The 7,396-nt window shown below is 44.3% G+C and overlaps 1 pseudogene; it reads right to left on the bottom strand.

Annotated features, from left to right (window-relative positions):
• Positions 1-5,970: 5,970 nt before the first annotated feature.
• On the bottom strand, positions 5,971-6,369 carry LOC110290423 (annotated as a pseudogene).
• Positions 6,370-7,396: the final 1,027 nt, after the last annotated feature.

Raw genomic sequence — 7,396 nt, 5'->3', positions numbered from 1 at the left:
CACCTTGTGGCGACCAGAAAACAAGAGGGAGAGGAAGGTGTGGCCTGGTTTCCCTCATCTTCCAGAACTTTCTTTCAATATCCTAACTCATCCCAGTAGCTCGTCTCCTGGTGGCATTGCAGCCTGTGCCTAAGCCTTTATGCATGGGCCTTTATGAGGCACTTAAACATGACAAAGCAGAAAGCAAGTCTAGTAGTCCTTTCCTTTGCTTGAAATCCTGTGGTGATTTCTCCTGTTGTGATTTGACTTGCATTACAGTGATGAACCCCATTTTCCATAGACTGGTCAGTTATATATCTCTCCCATATATGGTGTCTTAGAGTTTCTATTGCTGCAATAAAACACCATGACCAAAAAGCAAGTTGGGGAGGAAAGGGTTTATACACCTTATACTTCCACGTCACTGTTCATCACCAAGGAAGTCAGGACAGGAACGCAGACAGGACAGAAACATGCAGGCAGGAGCTGATGGAGAGGCCATAGACAGATGATGCTTACTGGCTGGCTCCTTGCGGCTTGCTCAGCCTGCTTTCTTATGGAACTGAGAACCACCAGCCCAGGGGTGGCACCACCCACAATGGGCTGGCACCACCCATAATGGGCTGCGGCCTCCACTATCAATCACTAATGAGAAAATGCTCTACAGCTGGCTCTTAAGAAGCCATTTTGACAATTGAGTTCCCCTCATTTCAGATAATGCTAGCTTGCGTCAAGTTGACATAAGACTCGCCAGCACATTGGATTATATGAGGAATTCTGATGGTTAGATAAAAGCCATCATTCTTCAGGAGCTTGCGAAACTGGTTTCCTTCTACCCAAAAGAGTCATTTCTCTGGAAGAAGAAACATATGACTACCTGTGGGGCCAGGCTCCTTCAATATCACAAGTACCTGTTATATGTACATTTTCAAGTCCATGCTAGCATTTTAGCCCCTCTGGCCTCCTCCCCTACTCTGAACTCCCTCCAGCTCCCCATACTCCTTCTCCTTATAACCCTGCTGTTCTCACTTTGGGTTCTCTATTCTTTATCCTCTGCTCTTTTTCCTCTCTCAGATAGCCCTGACTGGTTCCAGTCTGCTGTTCATATTCAGTCTATTTTCTCTCCTCTGGACTCCTAAACATGCCTCTCATTTCTACAATAAAAATCTTCTTCCTAACCATACCATGGAGAGGTTATATCATCACTTTATACAGTCACACCAAAGAGAAAGTAATATAACACTAGAAGAGACCAGTGTGCCCCAATATCCTCTTCAAGGGCATGACCCCAGTGGTCCAACTTTTTTCTATTAGCCTCACCTAGGAAAAGTCCCATAGCCTCTCAGTGCAGGGGTTTTGTGAGGCACGGAGAATCTACATCATAACATGGAGTAAGAATGCTTGAGCAGAAAGCTTACCTTCACCAATTACTTGGGAGCCATGTGACCTAGGACAACTTCACATGTTTAAACTTGAAGTTCCTTCTCTGAGCATTTTTGCATACATGCATAGTCATTATCTACTTCACTCCCCAATTGGGAGACCTAGATGAAAGCATTGAGCACAGCCCCCAGCCTTCCTGAGAATCTAACGCGCTGCTGCTCATCTCCTGTGCTTTTCCTTCGATACTCTCCCTTCCCTCCTCCTTTTCAGTACACCACTTATTCCCCTCCTATGCCTGTTACCATGCCAATACCCTACAGGAACAACTAGTAGTGGGGTGTGAAGCCATTGCTTATCTCTTGTCTGGCCGGTTTTCATATGTGGGCCAGATTATGTTAGAAATTATGGGTGTGGCGTCTCAGGAAAATGATCACAAAACTGGAAGCATTTTGGCAAAATATTTACCTTTGCAGATACATCATACATGTGTGCTAGGTACGAACACTGCATTTTATAGGTGAGTTTGTGGCTCAGAGATATTTAAGCAAGTTGTTAGTATTTATAAGGCTTATAAGCCACCAAGTGTAACTGAGCAGTTGATAAACTGAATGTGACTTTTGAGAAACACTTACTTTGAGCCTTTGCTGCATGGCATCTTTACAGATGTCCTAGAGCCTGTCCCTTTAAACCTGGGCTCACAGTCTGAAGCACCAGGCCAGGTTCAATCTTAGAGAGTCTTGGGGTTGAGAGGCACAAACCCAAACCTAATATAAAGGAGATGCAGAGTGTAGCTGATGCTGAAACCTCTATTCAGCTTCTTTTGATTCATTTAACCCTTTGATAGGAAAATCCAATATAGAATGTTTCCCACAGTAGGAAAACTTTCTGCTTGCAAATAGTTCTGAAAGAAAAGCCAAGGGTGGCTTTGATGCAGAGTTAGAGGAGCCTGGGAAATTTTCTTTACAGTTTAGAGCTGTGGCCAAAAGTTTTCTCTTTGGGCTAGTTCTTTTATTCTGGGAAAACTAAGTTACTCTTCTTTGAGCTAGATTAGTTGAGTGTCACCCCACTGTGTTGATAGAAACTGTGAGGTCATCAGTAATCTATGATACGTGTTTAATCCCAGAATTCAGAATTTATGTTTTGCGTGTGTGGACCCAGATGTTCAAGGTGTCTCCCTCAACAGTTCTCCACCTTTGTTTTTGAGACAGGGTTCCCTATTGAACAGGAAGCTCATGGGTTCCGCTATGCTGCCTGGCCAGTAAGCGTCAAGAGTCTGTGTGTCCACAGGCTACTCTCTTCTCAAGGAAAACATGACAGGAATCACACTGCCGTGTCGGACTTTTTCTACGGGTTCTGGGGGTCTACACACACACAGGTGTATGTGCTTGGTTAGCCAGCACTTTTCAAACGGAGCTTTTTCCCTAGCCATGGCATGGAAATTCTTGTCATTTTGACGTGTGCTTCTTCCTGTACAGTCCCACAGTCGAGGCCATCAGATAGGCACTTAGTCACTTCACTTTGTTGAGAAGGGAAATAATAAAGGTTTGTAACTCTTGCAAAGTTAACTTTGGAGAGGCAGCTGAATTCTGGCTTATACTAAGATAGCACATCGGTTGAATGGGACGGATTGTTTTGCTGGGTTTTAATGTCATCAGTGATGGTATGATAAAGGAGAAAGTTGAAGGATCATTTTTTTTTTCCCATGGGCATTGTTATTCTCGGGAGAGAGGGAGTTACTCCTCTGCACAGGCGACAAGATAAAGTGTGTCCCAGAAGTGAGATATGGGTCTTTGCCCTCATGTCTGTGCTGTAGAAGGGGAAATCACAGGTCCTTATGGTGTTCTCAGAAACACTGCCAGTGACTGCTCAGGAAACAAAGACATGGCTGTTATTAAAGGAAAAGCCAAGGACTCTGTGGACAAAAGAGGCATAGCCCTCTGGGAAGAGAAGCCAGTTTTCTTACTCACTGAGCCATCTCTGGCACACTTTTTCATGATAGAAATTTAAATAGATTATTTTCAATTGATTATTTCAATGGAAAGCTTAAAGCTGGAAAGAATTCGGGTTGGAAAGGTAGCATTATATAGTGACTTCCTTCTTTCTTTTCCAAAGAATGGGTTTTGGAAATATGTAGTATGAATGAAAGATGTCCTTCCATACTCTCTGGCATTTGAATGCTTTTGATAATCCTGTTTGCAGAGGCTTGCAAAGCATGGCCTTGCTGCCAAGGGTGTGTTTTGAGAACTTACCGATTTGTTCCACTTCAAGTTCACTCTCTTTGCTTCCTGCTGATGGTTGAAGATGTGAACCCTCAGTTTCCAGCTCCATCCGCTATACCTGCATGCTGTCACACTTCCTCAAGGAGCAGTGGTGGACTCTGACATCTCTGGAACTGTAAGTCCAAATAAACCCTTCATCTAGAGGTTCCCTCTGTCCTGGTGATTTATCACAGCCAGAGAATAATAACCAATACAGGAAGGCAGCAAATGCCTTTGATTTTCTTTCTATTTTGCAAAACCACAAGCTATTTATTTATTTGCACTAAGCATCATTTGTAAAACTACAGGTGTGTAAGGGCTGGGATGATGACTCAGTAGGCAAAGTGCTCTCTGTACAAGCTCAAGGACTTCAAGAGGTATTGCCTGTGCCCTGACTTACTTGTCGCCTGACCTTACCTGCCCTTGGGAGTTGGAGGTGAGGTGACCGCAGTCAATGACACAGACTCCAAGAGCAGGTTAGAAATGCCTCAGCAAGCTCTCTGAACACTGCTGCAAGCTCCTTTAATACCCTCCACCCAGGCTCCAAGGAAACATCTCTTTTAAACAGCAGTTCCTGATTGGCTGGCATTGTCTGCACCAGCAATCCCTGGTCTCTCAAGCAATCCTCAATTAGGTACTCCTGCAGGAGATGGCTTTTGTGGCTGTGCAGTTCCCAGCATTTACATAGTGGTGGCCCTGCCATTCCTGCTACAAAGTGGGTAGCTAGAAGCCACATAAAAGGCCTGGTGTAACTGGTGCATGCCTGCAGTCCCAGTCCTAGGAGACAGAGATAGTAGGATCCTGGGTTGTTGTTTTTTTTTTTTTCCTGTCAGCTGGTGTATACCAGTTGTTCAGCTATAGGACAAGTGACAAACTGTCTCAAAAAATAAATTGGAGAGAAATAACAGAAGACATCTCATATTGATTTTTGGTGATCACACACACACACACACACACACACACACACACACACCTGTACATCTGAATACACACACGCATGCACTGCTACTCAGAAAAAAAATTTAAAAATGCACGCAACATGTATTTTCAAAAAACAGGCTGTGTCAGTACAAATTCCATTTCATATGCTGTCCTTATGAAGAAACTTGATGTTCTTTGGGCAAAGAATTGGTTCTCTCTACTTTTCAGTTGGATTCGGACTGAATTTTGAAATGTTCTCAAACCATATGAATATGCCAGAAATAGTGCTGATTGCGGCTAAGTCATGGGACAATCGACACTGAAATGTGCACTTTCCCAGAAGGTGACCTAGGAACCTGGTCACCATGTTGTGAGGACTCATATACCACAGAGAGGCCACACAACTGCGGCCTCCAGCTGGCAGCAGCAGTCACTGCCTTCTGTCAATTGTAGAGTCCAGTCTCCAAAGCTCTTGGTGCAGACATGAATATGCTATGTTCTGTCTAAATCCTGAGCTACAGAAACCACAGGAAGTAACAGCTGATTGGCTGATTGTCCTTGTGAGCCTTTAAGCTTTTGGTAATTTCTTCGCAACCATAGACAATTAGAAATCATAGCCAATGCATGGCGACAGTATGAGGATGGGAAGAAAAGACGTAATGCTTTTCACTTATGATAGCTATTTGAATATAGAAGCCAAAAAAGCCATTACCAAGCAAACCTTTAAGGTGAGTGAGGCCTCACCCTTTTTTGGTTCTCTTAACAGGCAGGCATCCAGGTGTAGAGAAACCCAAGTACACGAGGAACCACATTAAAACCCAGGGGGCTTTAATTTTGTGCTTGAATTAGATTTCATAAGTAGATTTCATTTTTTTCTCCTCTAATACAAACTCTACCCAAAATTCTGAAGGCAGAAGTGTACCAGGAGAGATATAAGACACTTGTTGGGATTTCAGCTATACCTGGGACCCTCACAACCTTTAACCTACCATCTCTAACAGAAGCTAGCTTCAGTATGAAATCACATTGCTTCCCCTGTGAGTTACCTGCCAGGTAATCCATCACATGCTGATCTAATATTGGTTTGGGGGAATATTTCAATTGAGTATCAGAAGTCAAAGAGATCTTTTGGGAAGCCAAACTGCTTAATGGGAACTTGGGGAAATGCCAAGCCTGTACTGTACCATAGAGAAATTGCAACTCCATTATCTTCAGTTACCAGAAGCGTCCAGAATTTTAATGTGGAGAGACATGGGCCATGGAATGTTTTTAGGGGTTTCAGTAATAGTAATAATAATAATAATAATAATAACAATAATACCCCTACAACAGGGAAAGGAAAGAATTTGGGGGGGGGGGCTTGGTTCTGTTTACATTTTATTGGCTCAGGGTTAGCCTCATCCCTCCCTTCTCACCCCCTCCCACGGGGTCAGGCTTTCCCAGTAGCCTTTGCGGCCTGGGCCCGCTGGAACTCCTGCTGCAGTTGGGCAAGGGTTTCTCTCTGTTGCTTGAGGTCCCGAAGCTGTGATTCATAGAGCTAGATTTCCTCTGTGATGTAGTCTAGCCTCTTCCCCACCGTAGCCCGAGCCTCCCCCAGCTCCTCTTTGACAAGCACGGGTCCCAGAAGCTTAAAGACTACTTTGGATCCATCCAGCAGGGCCAGCTCCTCCTTCACGATATTGTTTTCCCTTAGCTGTGCTTAGAGCTTCTGCCTCCCTGACATAGATTTACTCAAGTCCTTCTGCAGCTGTTGATATTTCTCTACCCCTCCCTGCAGCTTCTTTTGGATCAGTTCAGCCATGGTGAAGGAGAAAGCCTCCTAGGTGGGGGTCGCTGGGTCTTAAGCTCTGGGAGGCACCTGAACCCCGCTCCCTGTCCCTGCAACTCCCCCTCTCTGCAACTCTCTGAGGCGCCGCAGCCTCTCTTCGTCCAGAATAGCCACTCCCTAGGCAAAGGATAGCTAAAGAAGAGACCCCCGAATCCTCCAAGCCAAATACTAAGCTCTTCATGCTCTACCCCCTGTATCAATAAACCCGGAATGGAAAGAATCATTTTTATAGCCAAGTATTTCTCTTGTCATAAAACCTGGTAAAGTCAGTTGAAGAGTAAGGATGGTGAAAGACGAGAAACACTCCTGTTTTCTGATTCTGAATGGATGTGGTATAGAGTTTGTCACTTGCTGATATTTTAAGCAATTACTTTGTAAGCATGAGTGTAAAGGCATAAGACTTAAAGGTGGCATTGCCAAGCATAGTAACAAGAGAAATTGCCTGTTCAATGCTGCTCCTTTAGGTCAACTTGCATCATATTCCATACACAATCAAAATCAGATACCACATACAAGGTGCTTTACTTTGTTTTAAATACTGTACTGATTTAAGAAAAAATGACCTGACATCCAGACACCTTGCTCACTGCATGGCACTACAAGAGCTTGTGGATTTGAACACTTCAGTGATCCCTACTGGCTAGCAGAAGTGGGTTTCTGGGGATGGGCTTTCAGGCTAGTAGCTATGTCTCTTTCTGATCCACCAAGATGCACAGGAAGCACCTGCTGTCGTGCTTTCTAGACCAGAGTGGAATGTTCTCCCTAAAACTGTGAGCCACACAACAAACTCTTTCCTTAAGATGCTCACACCAGATGCTTTATGACAGCATCCAGGAGGTAACCATCTCACTCTCTTGTGTCACACAGTATGCGTTTCTTAAGGTCAGAGAGTGGGGCAGACTGTCTTGGTGTTTTCCAGCATTCCCAGAATACATGCATAATACTTGTTTGAGTCAGTGCGTGAAGGAAGGAAGGAAGGAAGGAAGGAAGGAAGGAAGGAAGGAAGGAAGGAAGGAAGGAAGGAAGG

This window comes from Mus caroli, chromosome 2 (genome assembly GCF_900094665.2).
Source record: "Mus caroli chromosome 2, CAROLI_EIJ_v1.1, whole genome shotgun sequence".
Classification (NCBI taxonomy): Eukaryota; Metazoa; Chordata; class Mammalia; order Rodentia; family Muridae; genus Mus; species Mus caroli.
Note: the sequence above shows the minus strand (reverse complement) of the source record. Positions and strands in the feature narration are given on the sequence as shown.